Here is a 19,233-nt window from a genome sequence, read left to right as displayed (position 1 = left end):
CAGATGAACTAGACTTAGAAGCTGGGAATCTTTGCCCTTGTCATGTCCTTCTATACTAAGGTCATCATGTCAGCTAAACCTTACCGTTTAATAAGTGGGATAAGGAGTTGTACCCAAACATAATTAAAACCACCTCCTAGAACTCAGAGGTGAAGGTATCATAAAACGCTGGCCGGTAGGAAATATGATAGAGTTTGCTCTTGTCAATCAACTTGAAATAGTTAGGAAAGATTCTCAAAAAATTCCTCAGACATTTCCTCATAATATTTATGGTTGGATTTTTAAAATCTTTGTACTTTTTTTTTTTAATCAATAAGCCTGGATGACAAAATATAGATAAACATTTTGCTTTTATTTCAGTGTCTGCTACTCTATTCTAGTTTTGTTTTATGGTTACTTGTATTTCCATCATTCTTCTCATTCCAGTCCTAACACCAGTACATTTAACCAACCTGAATAGCTGGAAGCATTGTACATACTTGTAAGACAACTGGGCTAATGTTGGCATCACAGTCACAGAATGATATGTGCAACACCATAGAAGCAGCTCCAAATCTTATAGGTTAAACGCCATTTAATAGTCACTTCTCCAAAAGAAGTACTGGTCCAAATGATTCTTGCTTTGTTTTCAAACATCTCCAGTCATGTTCCAAAGCACCATAGGTTCATTAAACCAGGTGAGTAAGGAAAGTTATTAATAAGAAGCAAATGTTATTAAATAGCCTCTCTTTAGGATAGAGGAGGCCCATCTGCCTGCAGGGAAGGCAACACAAGAGCTTACAAATAATCTGCCTTCCCTAAAGTACCTGGCTCTAGGACACCTCTTTTGTGTGTTTGGAATCTGAGGAATTTAGGAGACAATCCTAGACTGCTGCAGTGCTGGGGATCCTTGTTTGAATTGGGCACACAATGCAGCAAGCTGCCACTCATGACCTTGATAAGCCAATGCATCCATCACTCCGCCAGTCTGCATACCGGTCTCCCCATCGTCACAATACTGGCGGGGGAATCCCAATTTGTTAAGCCTGACACATCCAAGCAGCACCTCTTAAGCAGCCTCTAAAATAGTCCGTTGTAAAAGTAGCAGAAAGCTTGGGCTGGAGAAGGGTCACAATCTATGACATGAGGTCTCAAGTGTCACTGAAAAGTCCCATTGAAATGGAGGTCAGTTCTAAGCCCTTTTGTGGTCTGTGGTGGTCGTTCAGTGTCAAGAAGAGGGAGATGACCCTTTGGCCAATGTCACTCTAAGAAGTTCCATTACAGCACACCGCCACTCCCTTCAGTAACAGCCACTTCGTGCCCTTGGTATCCTTACCTTCTGCTCTGCTCAAGGAGACTTCACTTTTACATAATAACTTTCAGTGGGCCCAGAGAAAAAGAATCAACTTGGGGACAAAGTACCATTTTCCACAATGATCTTTCGATAGCCTCTCGTCAAACTATTAACAGGTGTTTTCAAAAGATGGGCCCTTTAAAAATCAACTCAAGAGAGCTAGAGACAGAAAAGTCCCCGTTTCTTCAAAGTCTTTCCAATAAAGGAAGAGTAATGCTGTTTTCTTTAAATAATCACTGGCTTCAGTTACAATTTAACTTACTGATTTAAGGTTAGGTGCAATTATTGTCCCCATTTTACAGATAAGGGAGCTGAAGTACAATAGGTTACTTGCCAAAGACCATGCAGTTTATAAGTGGCCTTGCTGTCAATGCTCCAAACCATGTTACTTCTGCTAAACCTCTATAATTAGAGCGGTTCATTCATCATTTTAAATGAACTCCACTCCTTTCTCCTTTCCAACATTGAGATGAGATAATCTCATCTTTACTGATGCTTAGTCTAATTACTAACGCGGTGGTCTTCAGTGACTCCCCCGCAAGGCACATCTGGCAGTCAGGAGATTTTCTGATTGTCGTGTATATGGGAGCAAAGAATGCTACCTACTGGGATCCAGTGGATAGAGGCCAGGGATGCTGCTAGACATCCTATAATGTACAAGGCAAGCCCCCACAACACAGAATCATGCAGACCACAATATCAATAATGCTGAGCAGTCAGATTAAGTATTTTCATGACACAGGTCTTCCTTCCTCCATTGCTTTTCTGATTTATGGTCTGTTGAATATTTGCGCTCCAAACTAGCTAGGAAACCATCTTTCCTGGTAAGCAGGACTCCTTGCCCTTCCCCCACCTCATCTCCCCCACTCCCCCCAGGAAATATAACAGATTTATGCAGCCTCATTTCTGCACTTTGACTCAGACCCTACCACTTCACGTAACTCCCATATAGTCTCCCAAGCCTATTTCAAGTGAAGTTTTGCCTGAGAAGGCCAGCTCACAGCAACTACATCCTCCTCCTGGAATCTGAACTTCCAGTTTTGCAGTTAAAGTGATGATAATAATCGCTGTCACTGCATTCCTACCATGTGCCCCACACTTTGGCCAAGCATTTGATACATATTATTGCTAATCCTTCAAACGACCCTAAAATTAAAGATACTGCCATCTCTATTTCCCTAGGATTAAAGAGAAGCTAAGAGAAAGTAAAGGAGTTCAAAAGATTTAACCCAAGGAGTGGGACAGCCAGGTTTGAAACCCACATCAGACTAACTCCAGAGCCCAGCTCTTTCCAAATAGGTCCCACTACCAGGCACAGTTAACCTCATATACATCTCTCATTCTCTCAAAGTACCTGGAAGAATTTCAGTAAATACCTGTTGACTGACTGATCAAACAATAATAACCTCTCTGGGGTTCCCAGGTGAGCCTTCCATCGTACAATTTCTCTTTTGTTATCCCCACGCATTAACATGGGGTCATTCTATTGCCTTCCCTTACTGCGTGCGCGCGCGTGTTTGTGTGTGTGTGTATGAGAGAGAGAGAGAGAGAAAATATATATATATGCAGCTTTATGGAGGTATAATTGATATGCAATAAATTGCACATTGGTAAACTATCTTTTGAGAAGTTTGACATGCATATGCACTCATGCATCCACTTCCAAAATTAAGTTAATAAAATATCCATCACTCTTTAAAGTTTTTGCACTCTTTCAGCCATACCACCCACTCCAACCATTGTACCACAATCACTAATCTGTCTCCTGTCACTGTACATTGATTTGCATCTCCTAGAAGTTTGTATAAATGGCATCCTATAACATACACATTCTTTCTTCCCTGTCTTCTTCGCTCAGCAGATTTTGGGATCATCCATGTCAGCATGTATCAATAGTTTGTCCTTTTTTATTGCTGAATATTATTCTGTTGTGTGGATATACCACAGTCTAGTCTTCCATTCACCTTTGACAGATGTCTGCATTGTTTCCAGTTTGTGGCTATTAAAAATAAAGCTGCTGTGAATATGTGTGGACAAATCACCATTCTCTTTAAAATCTACCTCTATCCGAAGAATTTTGCCAGATCATATAACTGTATTAAATTTTGAACTCTTTTTCCAGTATAAAGCAATGGAGATGAGAAATAAAACCTTGTTCTCTTGCTGAATGCATACTGGAGCATGGTTTTCCAGATAGATAGCTGGTCTTGTCATTTGGACCCATCGCTTCATGATAACCTAGTCTAATGTCAGTTTCCTTATGCATAAAATTCAATATAATAGGGCCCCCTTCATAGGGCTATTGGGAAGATTAAATGATGATTATTATTCTCACAAAATCTTAACCTCATACCAGCGTGTATGAGTGATTAATAAATATGGGCTTTGATTACTATTAATCTTAACATCTATTATAAAAAATGATTAGCCCCCATTATGCCTTCAAATAGAAATCTATATAACTTCTGCCAAATTTCTCACTATAGATTTTATCTTAAGTGACCATTCTACCACTTTGGAATCACAAAGCAGACAAATGATGATCTAACACAGGGGTGTTCAATCTTTTGGCCTTCCTTGGTCACAATGGAAGAAGAATTAACTTAGGCTACACATAAAACACACTAACACTAGTGATAGCTGATGAGGGAAAAAAAAATCACAAAAAATCTCACAATGTTTTTAAAAAGTTTACAAATCTGTGTTGGGCTTCATTCAAAGCCATCCTGTGCCATATATGGCCCACGGGTCATGGGTTGAACAAACTTGGTCTAACACAATGCTTCTCAAACCTTTTTAAACCCTGCCCCGTTCAGAAAAACAAAAAAATATATACAAATCTTGGAAGAATTGACACATGGTACCTAAAAACACATCAATATAACCTTTCCCCTGGGTCTAACAGGACAGCACTAGTGAGAACATGCTGCAGTCTTTAACTAGCAGCTCCCTGTGAGTCATTTGATTACTCATTCATCAGAGAGAAGGAAATGAATGGACACAGTGAAACTCAACTAGTTTCCAGGAAGCCTGTGATAAATATCCCTCCTATACCGGCTTACTTACCATATTACCACTATCAGTTCCCCAAGATCTACCCCTTGTATTTTCACATATGCAGGCAAATCTGAAAAGGGACTATTTGAAAGAGAAGTACTTGGCCCCGGATGAAGGAGAGACAGGTCTGTAATTCGAGCCTGGGTGACCACCCATGAGGAAGGCTGGGAAGGTGTCCAGTGCTGGGGGGCGGTCTGGCTTAGACAGTAAGCTTCCCACAAAAAGATGGCAGGCATGATAACTAGACACAGACATAAACAGAAGAACCCTCCGTCAAGGCAAATTGTCAAGGAGTTCTACCAGAGAAGAGAACCTGGAGGAGGGCTTTATGTATGTTTCTAACCATGGCTAGGAATGAAGTGTCTGGTGGGCTTGGCAAGCATACTTTAAGAGCACAGGAGGATGACTCAGTCAGACTTCAGGAGAAAAACTCCTCACAGCCAACTATGCCTTTACCAAATAGCCATGGAGGTGTGACTTTGTTTCCCAAAAATAGGCCCTGGGATGTGGCACAGGAACATCCTCCAGGATGCTCTTCTTTCTGAATATCAAGGTGAACGCAGACACAGAGGACAGGGCTGCTGTCCTCCTCCACCTCACATCACTGCCCTCTCTAAAGAACCTTTCCTATCCCCATCATATAACAGATATTCAATAGTTGTGCTGAATTGATGAATGTGATTGGTTAATTCGTGAATGTTCAACTTCCATTCTTATATTCTACACCTGGGCCATAACAACTCTCCTAAGAGCCTTGAAAAGGCAGTCTTGGCCAGGCACAGTGGCTCACACTCCCCAGCAATTTGGGAGGCCAAGGCAGGTGGATCACTTGACCAGGAGTTCAAGACTAGCCTGGCCAACATGATGAAACTCCATCTCTGCTAAAAATGCAAAAATTTAGCCAGCACCTGTAATCCCAGTGACTCAGGAGTCTGAGGCAGAAGAATCACTTGAACCTGGGAGGCAGAGATTGCAGTGAGCCAAGATCCCACTACTGCATTCCAGTCTGTGCAACAAGAGTGAAACTCTGTCTTAATTAAAAAGAGGAGGGGGAGGGGGAGAAGGAGGAGGAGGAGGAGGAGGAGGAGGAGGAGGAAGAGGAGGAGGAGAAAGAAGAAGAAGAAGAAGAAAAGAAGAAAGAAGAAGAGGAAGAAGAAAGAGGAAGAAGAAAGAAGAAGAAGGTAGAAGGTAGAAGGAAGAAGGAAGAAGGAAGAAGGAAGAAGAAGAAGAAGAAGAAGAAGAAGAAGAAGAAGAAGAGGAGGCAGTCTTCTCACTGAGTAGCCAGTATTGTTAAGCACCCCGGTCAGTGCCTAGCATATTGAGGGGTTCAAAAAATGTCTGGTCTCTTTAAAAAACTCAAAAGTAGTCTATACCAGAGCAAACCACTATCTCCACCTGGAATGTTTAGTGGCTTCAAGAGAATATCCACAAATGACAATGTATCTCCCAACACTTCTAAACCAAATAACTTCCCCACCCACAGACAGACAGACATAAACACACAACAGACACATACAACCTAAGAAAGGAAAACATTTGGTAATTTTCATGGCAAAGAAAACTTACTAAAATATATCTATCAAATTAGGAATAGGTCACAAGAAAGACATTAGTTTTAGCAGCAGGAATAACCTGTTTCTGTGTTTTAGGACTTCCAGATTGATTTTCTAAGGTTTGAAAGTAAAATATTTTATATTGTTTAGTAGCCACACTACCAACAAGAAGAAGTAGCCAATATCTCAACAAAAAATTGAAGTATCACTTAAATAGCAGCTCACACTTTGGCAAAGACTACAAAATTACAAACATGTTTCCTTTTACTATAACCACTGAACTCTAATAACTCTGTAGTCAAGTCAACTCTGTAAGTAGACAAGTTATGTAGCCGGATTTCTTACTTATTCTAACACGTCCTTGTATGGAGAGAAACCAATTATTTCACTAAATGATTAAAACAGGCAGATATCTAAGACTGCTTAGAGTGTATTTTGTTAGAAAGCTTAGACATATCTTTCACAATTGAGAAGAACTAGAATTTTTTTCAAAGGAGGATTACTAATCCACCTTATAAAGAGTACTTTCCCCATAAAATTTTCCATTCAAAAATTTTTCATGTATGTGTGTAGCATAATATAGATTAAACAGATTAGATAAATACGATAAGTACATGGATAGATATGATATAGATCTATAAAAAATATCAAATAGAGATATACATAACTGATTAATGAATAAATGGATTGATTGATTGACTGGTAGACAGGCAGGCAGACCCAATTAAAAGTAGAGGATTTACATAAATTGGCCTCAAGTTAAAATTGAATTCAGCTTCCCTCAACCCAACCTCCAAAATTTCTCTTCCTTCAAAACTTCTTTGTTCTCCGCCCCTGCTTCTCTGCATGATGGTCTTGAGTACCTCCCTTTCCTCCAACCCACCTGACCAAAATTTTCCAGGAAGAAAGATCAGATAAAATCATTAATCCAAATGTGAATGTAAATGACTGGTACTATGCTGGGAGGATCCCAAACAGAAATACACCTACTTTGGCCTGGCCAAGACTGAGGTTCCAAATCCTGTTATCTCAACGCTATGTTTCAGAGCGGGTAGAAACCTTCTAGGGCAACAGGGAAGCATATCCAGTAGTATAGTTCTAAGGGTGTTGTCCTTATTCACAGAGTACGCTGAATCCTTGATAAGCCAAGAACTCTCATTTAACAGAATACCCTTCCCGCTATGGTCCTGGGATACAGCTAGCCACATGGGGAGCTTGATGAGACTTGGAAAGTGAACGTGCAACAGACCATCGCTCTCATAAGGTTGATGGACAATGGAAGGTGCCCAATGGGGTCCAACTTGTCTTTGCTTTCTTCTGTTCTCATCCCTGTTTCTTCCAAACAACTGGCCCTGTTGAACAGCAAGGGCCCCACCCAGCACCAGACATCTGGCTGCAGGGTTTGGAACTCCACAGGCACAGAGGCAGCAGCAGCTTTTAGAACCTTTCATCCATTCCCTGCTCTGGTCCCTCATCAGCATCCTCCAGTTCTGAGCTGCCCAGCCCTACACAAGAACATCTGGTGAAACTTTCCCTAATCCTCTCACTTTCCTTCAAGACCTTTACTTCCTCCAGCTCCTCTACTATTTGAGGAAAAACTAATTTCTATAATAAATCCCTTAATCCCATAATACTCACCGGGTTTGTGTCTTTGACTGACACCTGGTTCATAAATAGGATAATACAGAGAAAAGACCTCAATGCATAGCCTCTGTGTATACTGGCGATCCATTTAAGAAACAACTTGCAATCCTATGCAGGTGAACACAGGGATGGAAAAAATGGTTCATCAAAGAACATATTTCTATACTGCCACACATGGGACCCATACACACACACGTAGAACCACACTGAACCTCTGAAGATCTCCAAAAATACTACTATCATCATAAATCACTTGCTACCAAGTGCAGAGTGCTCAATGAGTGCTAAGGTTTGAGAATTTTGCAAGACAAACAACACTTGGGTAACAATGAATAAGTGACTTCTTTCTTGTGTGTTATATTCTTACTCCCCAAAAATCAAACAAATCTTTCCTAGATTCCCTTCAGTCAAGGACCAGTAGATCCATTTATCAACATGTTTTAAGCCAATGGTCACAGACTGGGTTCTTGCAACCTAATTCTAGCCCATAAACATGTTTGATTTCGACCTCAGACATTTTCAAATGTTTGAACTAATCCCAATTTGGGGGATTTTTCCTAAAATTCCATGTTTTTTTTCCAAAAACTCCATATGTTTCCTAAAATTGGGAGATTTCCCCTAAAATTCCACATTTCCAACTTCTGAAAGAACTGAAGGTCTAGTTCCCCCGGCCCTACTTCCTTGCACGACAACCATCTCAATTGTCACTCTGCATTCCACTCACAACATCTACCTGGGCCCTGAAAACAACTAAGATGGCAACCACCAACTTGTACAGTCTCAGGAAGCCAGTCCCCAGGGGCTTCAGAGGATCCACGAGGTTCTCTTCATGTGACGTCTGCATTGTCTCAGCTGGTGACTTGCTGGTAAGGGCCATTTACATTTGGGGTTGCTTTAAATGCCTACATTTTCCAAGTCATAATGTAGCACAGCTCTCCAGTTAAAGGATAGATGATTAAGAAGAGGCACATACCTTAAGCAATTAGAGCTGTATCAACATGTCCAGGAACAAGCTGAAACACCACCTGGCTCAGCTGCTTCATGTAAAAATCACATCACCAAAGCCTTTGGAGCACAACTATTATTCTTCACCAAGGAGAGCAATTTGAGGAAGACTTACATGCCTTTTATTATTAAAAAGATACTGCCTGGTATCATTTTCCCTTTCTTTATATCATGAGAAGGTGAAACTAAAAAACAGAAGTGGCTGCACAATGGGTGTTCTCAAGTGAAAGTGATTTGCAGGCGAAATGCCTGAGATTGAAATGGGGAAGCATCACAGAGACAAAAACTTCACGAAGTTTGTTTCTGCAAACTGTGGCTAAGGCACTTAAGGTAAGTTACTTCCCTTCTCTCTCTACTGGTTTTCTCATCCAAAATCCATCCTTAGTGGGGCACTGTAGTGAAATGAACTAAACACTACACACAAAACACTTGGCTCAGTGGCTGGCACACCCATTCAATAAAGGCTAAAATTACTGTTATCATTTTATTATTATCAACAAAGACAGCTCATGCAGAATTAAAGACACATTCAACCAAATCAGGAAAGAGGACTCCTTTGGCAGGCTCTTCAGTCACGGAGAGACATTTGTAAATCAAGAGTCTCCAAGTTGAGGGGTTGTACGTGTTATGATTTGGAGATTGTATTTGGTTTGGTTCAAGGACAACCAGCAAACACATTCAATAGAAAATGTGCTAATAAAATTGTCTGTGTGAAATGATGGGATGGCTTGTTACATCCCTAAAACCATTTCATAACCCTTTGATTCAACACCACAAGCTTTTTACAAAAATGTCCAAACATGAAAAGGTAAATTCTCCCATGATGGCCTCCACACATCTGGAGGTAAATGGTAAAACTGGTGAGGTCCTGCAGTAAATTGAGAAGTAGTTTGTTCAACTTGCACCTCATTATTCTGCAGCAAGTCATCTGAAAGGGGCTATGCTAAGCAAAATATGAACATGTTTAGTTGGTCAGCCAAATAACATGCCAAGATTTTAAAAGCACAGGCTGACTTCTAGTAAAATGCTCCTTAAAGAGAGTTATTCATCTTTGCAAAAGATTTGTAGATCAAATAGTATTTGCATTCTGTCTCCCTTAAGGAAAATTAATAGCAAAGACACCATCTCTGTTTTATAGGTTAAGAAGCTGAGCAACTGCATAAAATGACAAAATGCTCTAACTGAATCTCTTAAAAACTTCAAAACCCCAAAGTATTATTACCTTGATAAGGAAAGAAATTCCACAAGAAACTTACAGAGAGAAAATGGCTTGCAATGGTAGAGATTCATTAAAAAACAAGAAACACCAATAGTCAGGTGACATTTACTCAATTCTAAAAATAACTGAAGAAACATGGGCACGTGTTCCATGACGTCCAGCTTCCTGGTGATTATGGTCTCTGCCTCTCAACAATCCTTCCCAGTTGACACAAACTCCATGAAACAATCATCGGAATGTCTGCTAAACTACATAGACAACTCATTGACTTGCTCAATAAATGCTTAGGTAGAGGTCAAATAAGTTTCCATTTCTGGTTATCCTAGAGGTCCAAAGATGAAAAAGCTGTATTCTAGTGAAGCTGCAGGCTTGCAGACCCAGACTTCCCAATGCTATGTGCTTCCTGCTATACACAAAGACCATTCAAGGACTCAGGAAGCAGAGGAGAAACTAACCAGGCCAGTCTTACATCGACCGACACTATCTCAAGACTCCACAAAGTGAGAGTATTCGGTCTAAGTCTACATGACTGAAAAGATTATCCCCGACTTGTGAAAAGGATGGGATTGTCAGGCCATTCAAAGCAGAAGGAATCATATGTTAACAGCCCAGAGAGGTGAGACATTCACGAGGAACAGCAGTGGCAGTAAAGATGACCTGGGAAGAATAATTAGGGCCAGTTTAGAAAGAACTATGTCTCAAAGCTTGGGTTTTTGCCAACAGGAAAATGGAAGGTCCAGAAAGCTTTTAAACAGGAAACTAGCCTAATTGGATCACTGTTTCAGACAGAATAGTTCTATATGTGGACTGAAGAAAACAAGGAAACTGTATGCTAACTAGTTGCCAAAAACAAAACATAGAATTTATTCTGCTTAACGTGTCTTTGTTACTCATTCTTCCCTTCATTTCCCTGAAACACCTCCTAACTATGACTAGGTCACTATAAAATCCTAAACTCAAAATAATATGGATGCCCAGCTTTCTGAAACATTAAGGGTGCAATTCTAGAAAACAGAAGGAGAAAATGTCTCATTTCTATATGAAGGAGAAAACTAAATGCAAACTTTTGACAGATGATGGTTCCTGGAGAATTTTTTTTAACTTGAGTTACTTTTAAAACTTGTCATCACTGACAAGTACAGATTAGGTAAAAATTCTTAAAAAAAAAAAATTGACTAAAAGTGGTAGAAATTAAGCAACTGGCAGTTACAGTAAAAAAAAATTCAAGCTCTCTTTTAAAACAAAGAAGCGCATATCAACTTAGTAACTATAGTGCTAATCAAGGCAATCACACATCATTCAAAGTTATCCCAAACCCGTATTTTCCACTGCCATTCATCTAGGAGTTTTGTATGAAAGGTGTACACTTGAACAAGGCTTGCAGTGTTCACTGAAAGCAGCTACTTAGTTATTTTTCCACCTCCCACAAAAGCAGATGAGGCATTTTCCTAAGATTTGGTGAAGTGCCAACTTCTCATCACACAATCCTAGTCTGGAAAGTTGAAGCACAACAATTGATGGGACCACCAATTTCACAACATTCACCAACATGCCTGTCACATGCATGCAGATGCTCTCATTAGTCTTGAAAATCAATTGCTTTAGTTCTCTGTGAGAATATTGAGGGTTCTGTTTAAGTGTGACAAACTAAAAATCCTCTTACAAACATCACTGTGATATTAGCTACATGTCCTGGAGTTCAGTTTATGACTAGACTCTCCTGTGAGATCACAGACAAATTCAGGAAACTGTTTTGCTGTTGGTTTTACTTGAAGTGTTAACATTTCAGATCTTACATTATTATTATTGCATGGAGACAAACATTTTATACTTAGTAAGACCAGAGCTACATACTTTTGTTTGTTTGTTCATTTATTTAATTTATTTATTGAGAAGGAGTCTCACTCTGTGGCCCAGACTGGAGTGCAGTGATGCAACTTGAGCTTGCTGTAAATTCAATCTCCCAGGTTCAAGCGATTCTCCTGCCTCAGCCTCCTGACTAGCTGGGATTACAGGCATGTGCCACCACGCCCAGCTAATCTTTGTATTTTTAGTAGAGATGGTGTTTTGCTGTTGGCCAGACTGGTCTCAAACTCCTGACCTCAGGGGATCCATTCGCCTCGGCCTCCCAAATTACACGTGAACCACAGCGCCAGGCTCCCCTATTGTAAGAATACAGCATATAATATATGTAACAAACAAATATGTGTTAGTTGACCGTTTATGTCATCAGCAACGTTTCCAGTGAACGATAGGCTATTCATAGTTAAATTTTTGGGGAGTCAAAAATTATACATGGATTTTCAGCTTCACAAAGGTCAGCACCCCCAATGTCCACATTGTTGAAGGGTCAACTGTACTCGCAGATAAAGCTAACTTTTCTGGAAATAAAAGTTTTTTAAAAAATTGAAACCTAATATTATAGATGTTTTGCTTCCCAATATGTGCTTGACAAATGTCTGTTCATGAACGATGAAGTCAAATGGGGAAAAGACAGCTGCTGTCTCTAAGTCTCCGGTAGATTGTTTGCAATATGGCCACAATTCTCTCCCTAAACGCACACTGTTGACTGTGTCACTGGCTGACTGCCTGGGAGAGCCACTGTTTAGTTCCTTGTCCAATGAACTTCCTAGAATAGTCACAGTACATAACAGAGCCTAGCTTTAAACTAGACGATACACACCATAGCTGAGGAAATCAGACCAACACAAACGGGTTGCATCCTAGATCAAAGCAGTGGTCAAGTCAATACTAATTGGAAGTTCCAAGAATTATCCTCCCCAATTATTCTCTCTCATTGACTCCAGGTTTAGCTAGGTAACTTGATTTAACCAAAATAATGTAGTAGAAATGACACTGGGAGACTCTCAAGTCTAAACTTCAACAAGCCTGGCATTTTTTAATATTGTCATCTTGGGGTTCTGCTGCCATTTGAACACGCCTGAGCTAACCGGATGGAGACGCCTTCCCCCTGGAGTACCAACACCACGTCCAACACTGTTTCCGGCTCATAGCCAGTGTTCATTAAACTACAGTTCTTACTTACACAGACATAGCTTGGACTAGCTGAAGGAAGAATGTGGTATGAAATAACAGAAGAATGAGGGGAAGGAACACAGGGCTGGATGGAAGATGGTGTTCACTGGCTGACTGACTGCTTGAGAGTGCCACTGTTCTGTTCCTTGTCCAATGAACTTTCCAGAATGGGCACAGTACATATCAGAGCCTAGCTTTAAATTAGACTACACACACCATAGCTGAGGAAGTCAGACCAACACAAAGGGGTTTCATTCTAGATCAAAGCAGCGGTCAAGTCAATACTAAATGGAAGTTCCAAGAATTATCCTCCCCCAATTATGAAAGCAACTATCTGGAGATGTTATCGGAGGAAGGATAAGACCAGTCACATGCTATTTGGCTTTTAGAAACTGTGCATTAAATCGGAAACCTAATCTTAACATAGGCTACTTCTGCTAACTCTCTTTTAGCTTGGTGACATTTGTGTTGATTCATGATCCATAAGCCCCATACTGTAAGCTTTGCAGGGCTGGACCAACAGAGTGACATTTAACAGTGACAGCTATTAAAGGGAAATAAATCATTTATTTTCCCAATGCGGAAGATAAGTTTAAGTCACTATCTACAAGAAGTAACCATAGTGGCATGTTTTCAGAGCATTTGCAATATTGGTAACGGTAACAACAACTGCAACTCCAACTTTCTGATTACCTGAGACGGGGTCCCGCTACATATCGAGAGCTTGAGAAAAACACTTTCAATTTAATCTTCATTGCACTTTTCAATGGAAAATGTTATTACTCTCATTTTTGCTAATAAGCACGTTGGTTCGGTGAGGTTGTGTGTCCACAGAGCTTACAGTGCCAGAGCTGAGCCTGGAATTCAAGTCTGGCAGACTCCAAAGTTCAAGTCCTTAACAATTATTCAAACAATGTGGTCAGCCTCTTCTTGGCACCTTGAAAGAAAACTCAGAAATGTAGACAGGCTTTTAAAATCCTGTCTCACAGAAAGATCACACCAGTGATCTTTTTTTAAGTTCTGGGGCGCATGTGCAGGAGGCACAGGTTTGTTACATAGGTAAACATGCGCCACGGTGGTTTGCTGCACCTATCAACCCATCACCTAGGTATTAAGGCCACATGCATTAGCTCTTTTCCCTAGCGCTCTCCCCTGAACAGGCCCCAGTGTGTGTGTTGTTCCCCTCCCTATGTCTATGAATTCTCATTGTTCAGCTCCCACTTGTAAATGAGAACATGTACACCATTTTTTTTAAATCCCCATGCTAAATAGTGTGGATAAGGCAGTAACATTCAAGACAAATAGAAACCAGGAGTGAAAAACTTGCCTAACACCTAAATCTGGATATATACTTCCTATTTTTAGGCGGCAGAATATATTACAAAAAAAAAAACATATTCCAAGTGCACATGCCTGATAGACAACACTCAAAACAAATTTTAAAACAATCTTTAATGGCAAATATTTTTTATATTTAATATACAAGAGACTTTCCTCAAATTTCCTAGAAGGGTTGTTTTCATTGTTACTATTACCGTTGCTGTTGTGTTACTATTGTTATTTATTCAGTTCAAGCCTAAGAGCTTCCACTGTTGACCTTTAGGGACACTACTATTACATGAACAAGCTAAGCTGCTAGAGAGGCCTTTCCCCTGGAGTACCTATAGCCCCTTCTAGCACAGTGTCTGGTTCATAGGAAGTGTTCATTAAATGGCAGTTCTTATTTATACAAACAAAGCTTGGACTAGCTAGAGGAAGCAAGTCATATGAAATAACAAGAAAGACTGAGAAGGGACATACTAGTGTATGGAAGTAAACCACTTAGCTCTTTGCACTTACCCATGACTTGTCTTGATCAGTATTTTGCAGCACAGGTTAACTCTCCACGTGTAACATTTTACACAAAGAGAGGCAACAACCTGTCACTTTTAGCTTAAAGTTTCTACAAACAGAATCAAAGAGTGGTCTCGCTCTAGCAGCATGAGTTGCTAATATCACCCTCCCACAATGCACATCAGTCCAGTACCCCCTCTATTCCTGTCTGGTTATTCTGATTCCATTTCCTCCTCCCTGGGCTGGTGACCTCAGAACTCCTGCTAAGCACCCTTCCACTTACAAATCATGAAACTAAAAGCATTCTCTTACAAAGCAGATAAGGGAGCAAAAACTAAACTTTGACAAAGTGTAAGTGGTAGGTAGCATGTTTAGAGGGACTACAGATCTAGGTGTTAGTGGAGACAGAAAAAGAGGTATTTGAATGGCAAACTTCACCTTCAGAAATAACTTCACACCACAGGTTAAAAGACACCTGTAGCAACATCATAGGCATTGGCTTGGGTTTTTGTTGTTGTTGTTGTTGTTGTTGTTTTTAAATCTACTATTGGACATCATGGACAGTACAATCAGAGGATTCATGTAACGCCCAGGGTGAAAGCCTACCTGTAGTAATAATTGAATAACAAAATGATCTTTTCATTAAGATTAGCTGTGATCGAGGTCACTGATCCAGGCCGTAAGAAGTTCATTATCGAAATATGTAATAGACTTTCTACAACAATCCTGTGAACTAGTTAATATCCTCACATACACATTTTACTTCTGAGAATGAGGCTTCAAGGAAAAAAGGTGATCATTTTTATACTGAGAGCCATGTTGTCAACAGCAGATATATCTGATTATGTCCAAGTTTAAAGTAGTCATAAAAATGTTTATAAACTTCAGCAAATTTGATTAATTCAGTAATGTAACACCGATAGTGTATTTTTACTACAAAAATATATTTTTGAAAATTATTATTTCACTTTACTTTTTTTCTGATAGTCCCAAGATTCTTAAAGGACATCATAAATTTCTGCGTGCATGTGCATATCACAAGTGAATGCATGCATATACATTCCTACTTAGAGTAAATAAACATACCATTATTTTAAAAAATAATCTCCCAAAATATTGAAACTTCCCTATCTCTGCTATGATTTATTTCGATCCCCTCAAAATAACTAGTGTATGGCATAAAAATATTTTAAAGTTAATGTAAATAAAATTACTTCTCTTAAAAATATCAGAAGGTGAGATAAATTGGATTTCACCCGAATTTAATTAATCAAAACTAAAAATAACTGATTTAGGGAAAATTGAAACTGATTTCTAAAGAAAGCCATATTTTTTGAACTCCAGTATTAATATAAATGTAAATAATCTTGTAAACTTTAGGAGTTAAGACCAAACATATTCTTTTATGACTGCTAAGTGTGAATTAATGGGAATTGTATTTTATCATGTACAAATAATATACTGGAATCACAAGAATAGCACCTATCAATACAATTAAGTTGAGAAGAAAGAGACAGGAGCGGAAACCTTCTGGAAATCTCCCCAGACATAAATTAAGTTGCAATTACTTACTGCAAATGGAAGTTATGTGTGACTATTCCCTCCATCCTGGTTAGAAAAGGGATATCAAGAGGTCTGAGAACTAAAAGGGAAAAAGACTTTACATAAAATAGCCAATCTAAATACAAAATCATATGAAATATTAAGGATGCAATTGGAATGTTCCCGAGGCCGTTTTAAAGCCTCCATTTGTGATCTGACCCTTTCAGAATAAATATTAATTTATTTGTTTTGAAGTAGCTTTTATGAACAAAACAGCCTCTCATTTCTATCATGTAAGTGCATGTAGTAAACATAGTTACGCTGTGAAAGTGAGAATTTAAATAAATCAAAATAGGGTCAATAAAAAGCTACTTCAGTCCACAAATGATTCCGTCATTCAATTTCTGTAAATTGGTAGGTAGAGCATTTTGCAGTGTCTGTCAGCATTTCCATCCTTAGGACTGAATAAATAATTGAAGAATAAATAATTGTGCCAGTGCTCGGTCTCAGGGGCCATTTTTATAGATTGCCATCTAATGATAATACCTTCTGCGCAACACTGTATTAATATAGGATAAAATTACATAGTTCTTTGTTTGCGCTGACACAGTGATGTTACAATGTCCTTTACTACTGTCTGGAATACAAGGCAGAGGTAATGATGCAGTGGGTTTTTACTGTTAAAATCTCTGTGATGGGAAGAGACAGCTCTGTTTGTGTATTCCAAACAAAATAAGTTGGCAATGACTATTACCATAGCAAAAATAGTAGTGGGGCAGGGGTTGGGGAGGAGTAAGGCTAACAAAATGATTGTTTTGATTACGAATGATGAGTAAGGCTAAAAATAGCTCAATTGGAAGAGGCTGGAACCTCTTCAACTTGCTACAGGAATTCTTCAGATCCCTCTCCTCTCCCATCCTTCTATCCACCCATTCTACAAATATCTCACAACTAATACTGCCCTTGATACTGGGTTTTAAGCCTTATCAAGACAGAAATGTTTCTTTTCTGTCCAATTCCAACAGGTCTCTTTGGGTAAAGAATATGACAATGATATTCGTATCATTATTTTTAATAAACAGCAGCTCCCATTCTCTGAGCTCCTATTGCATAAGAAGCACTTAAATCTTACTTAAAACACTATCCTGCCCCATTTTACAAAGCAGACGCTCTAAAAGATAAAAGAGAATGTGCCTTGTCCAAGGTCTAGTTACACAGGTAAGTAGGTTAAAAGAAGCCAGGATGAAAATCAAGGTTCACTTTCCAGAATACCTCTCCTAGTCTACCCTCACCACAGACCCACCAAATTAAAAAGAGGAAGGAATTTAACAGAGCTCACTTTGGGCAAGTATTAGACTCCCCGCCTTGGTTCCCTCATTTGCAAAGTGGAAAAAAGAAGAATATCTATCTCAGAGGTATGCAGTGAGCATGAAATTAGTTGATATCTGTTAAGTTCTTAGACCAGTTCCCTAACCTATAGTAGGTACTTAGAAAATGTTTACTTTGATCATTGCTACAAAAAAGCAGGAAAGGGTCAATGATACTGAGCATGCGTGAAGTACATATAGATGTATGAAACCATTTGGAAACTGATTTAGGACATTAGAAATGTTGTGAGAGCCATTTCCTCAATTCCATAGGACATAATCTTCTCTACATAATTTAGCATTTAATTATACACTGTCTTACATTGTTGCCTAATTATCTGACACACTAACACTCTAGCTTACTCTAAGGGAGAGAACCTTTTTGCTTCTCTCATTTGTCCCTAAGCCTCTGTGACTAGACCTTCAGTACTTTTGATTTAACATCAATTAATATTTGCAGTGGAAGTTTTACTTACAGAAAACATAATGGGATGAGACTGAAAGCAATGTGGAAATTGGTTGATTCTGGAGATGGATCTGGCTGTACATTCTTTCTGTTCATCCAACTTAATCATACCAACATCTTATCATGGCTGTGCCTTTTTTTCTGCTCCTCTATCATATCAACATCTGTTCACAAGTGTCTTGGGATTTTAGCAAGGCATTTAACAAAATGTTTAAAGTCAGTTTCAAGGTATAATAAAGAAATCAAGAGAAAAACATTATTAGTGGGAACTCTTACCCAAAGGGACCTACTAATGGGTGTGGCAACCCAAGGCAGGCAAGTCTACAGAGATGAATTGAAGGGTTCAGACTTGCTGACACAGCCATCCAAGACATGAGGAGCATGATCACCAAATTTGAGAGGAGCCTGAAGTGGAGCAAGAATTACCTGATATTGAACTTCAGTGGCAGATGCTTATATTATCTTATCAGGCTGGAATTTGAAGCCAAATCTATTAAGAAGAATTTCAATATCAAAGTATGTAAAAGTCGCAGTGAAGTACTCACAGGATAGAGGAAGATGTATTCACTTAGTAGCCCATCTAGAAGTCTTTATGAGTTTATAGTTGATTACAACTATGCTATACATTAGTGACATATACTAACTGATTCAATTTTAGGTTACTCAAAGAGAAATGAAATGACACCTCCATCAGTTAAGCATGCTATTGTAGATATTCACCACAAACATATGAGCAGGGTGTGGTGGTTCACGCCTGTAATCCCAACACTTTGGGAGGCCAAGGTGGACAGATCGCTTGAAGCCAGGAGTTCCAGACTAGCCTAGCCAACATGGCAAAACCCCATCTCGACGAAAAATACAAAAATTAACCATGCATGGTGGTGCACGTCTGTTATCCCAGCTACTCAGGAGGCTGAGGCACAAGAATTGTTTGACCCTGGGAAGCAGACCTTGCAGTGAGCTGGGATTGTGGGGGGAGAGAGACAGAGACAGGGAGGGAGGGAGGAAGGGGGGGAGGGAAATAGATGACCTCTTAAGAAGGATCCAGCACAAATAATTCCTTATGCAGAGAGGGAAGCATAAGGAAGCACACTCATTTCAGAAGAATGAGTGTGTATCATAATAATAACATATAGCTATGACTTATTGAACAATCACTAAAGCCAAACACTGTTAAG

At 39.4% G+C, this 19,233-nt stretch overlaps 1 protein-coding gene across 1 annotated transcript in view; it reads right to left on the bottom strand.

The window, feature by feature from the left end:
• EXT1 (exostosin glycosyltransferase 1) overlaps positions 1–19,233 on the bottom strand; it is a 309,139-nt gene that overhangs the window by 253,288 nt on the left and 36,618 nt on the right. The window lies entirely within an intron of this gene.

This window comes from Callithrix jacchus, chromosome 16 (assembly GCF_049354715.1).
Source record: "Callithrix jacchus isolate 240 chromosome 16, calJac240_pri, whole genome shotgun sequence".
Classification (NCBI taxonomy): Eukaryota; Metazoa; Chordata; class Mammalia; order Primates; family Cebidae; genus Callithrix; species Callithrix jacchus.
Note: the sequence above shows the minus strand (reverse complement) of the source record. Positions and strands in the feature narration are given on the sequence as shown.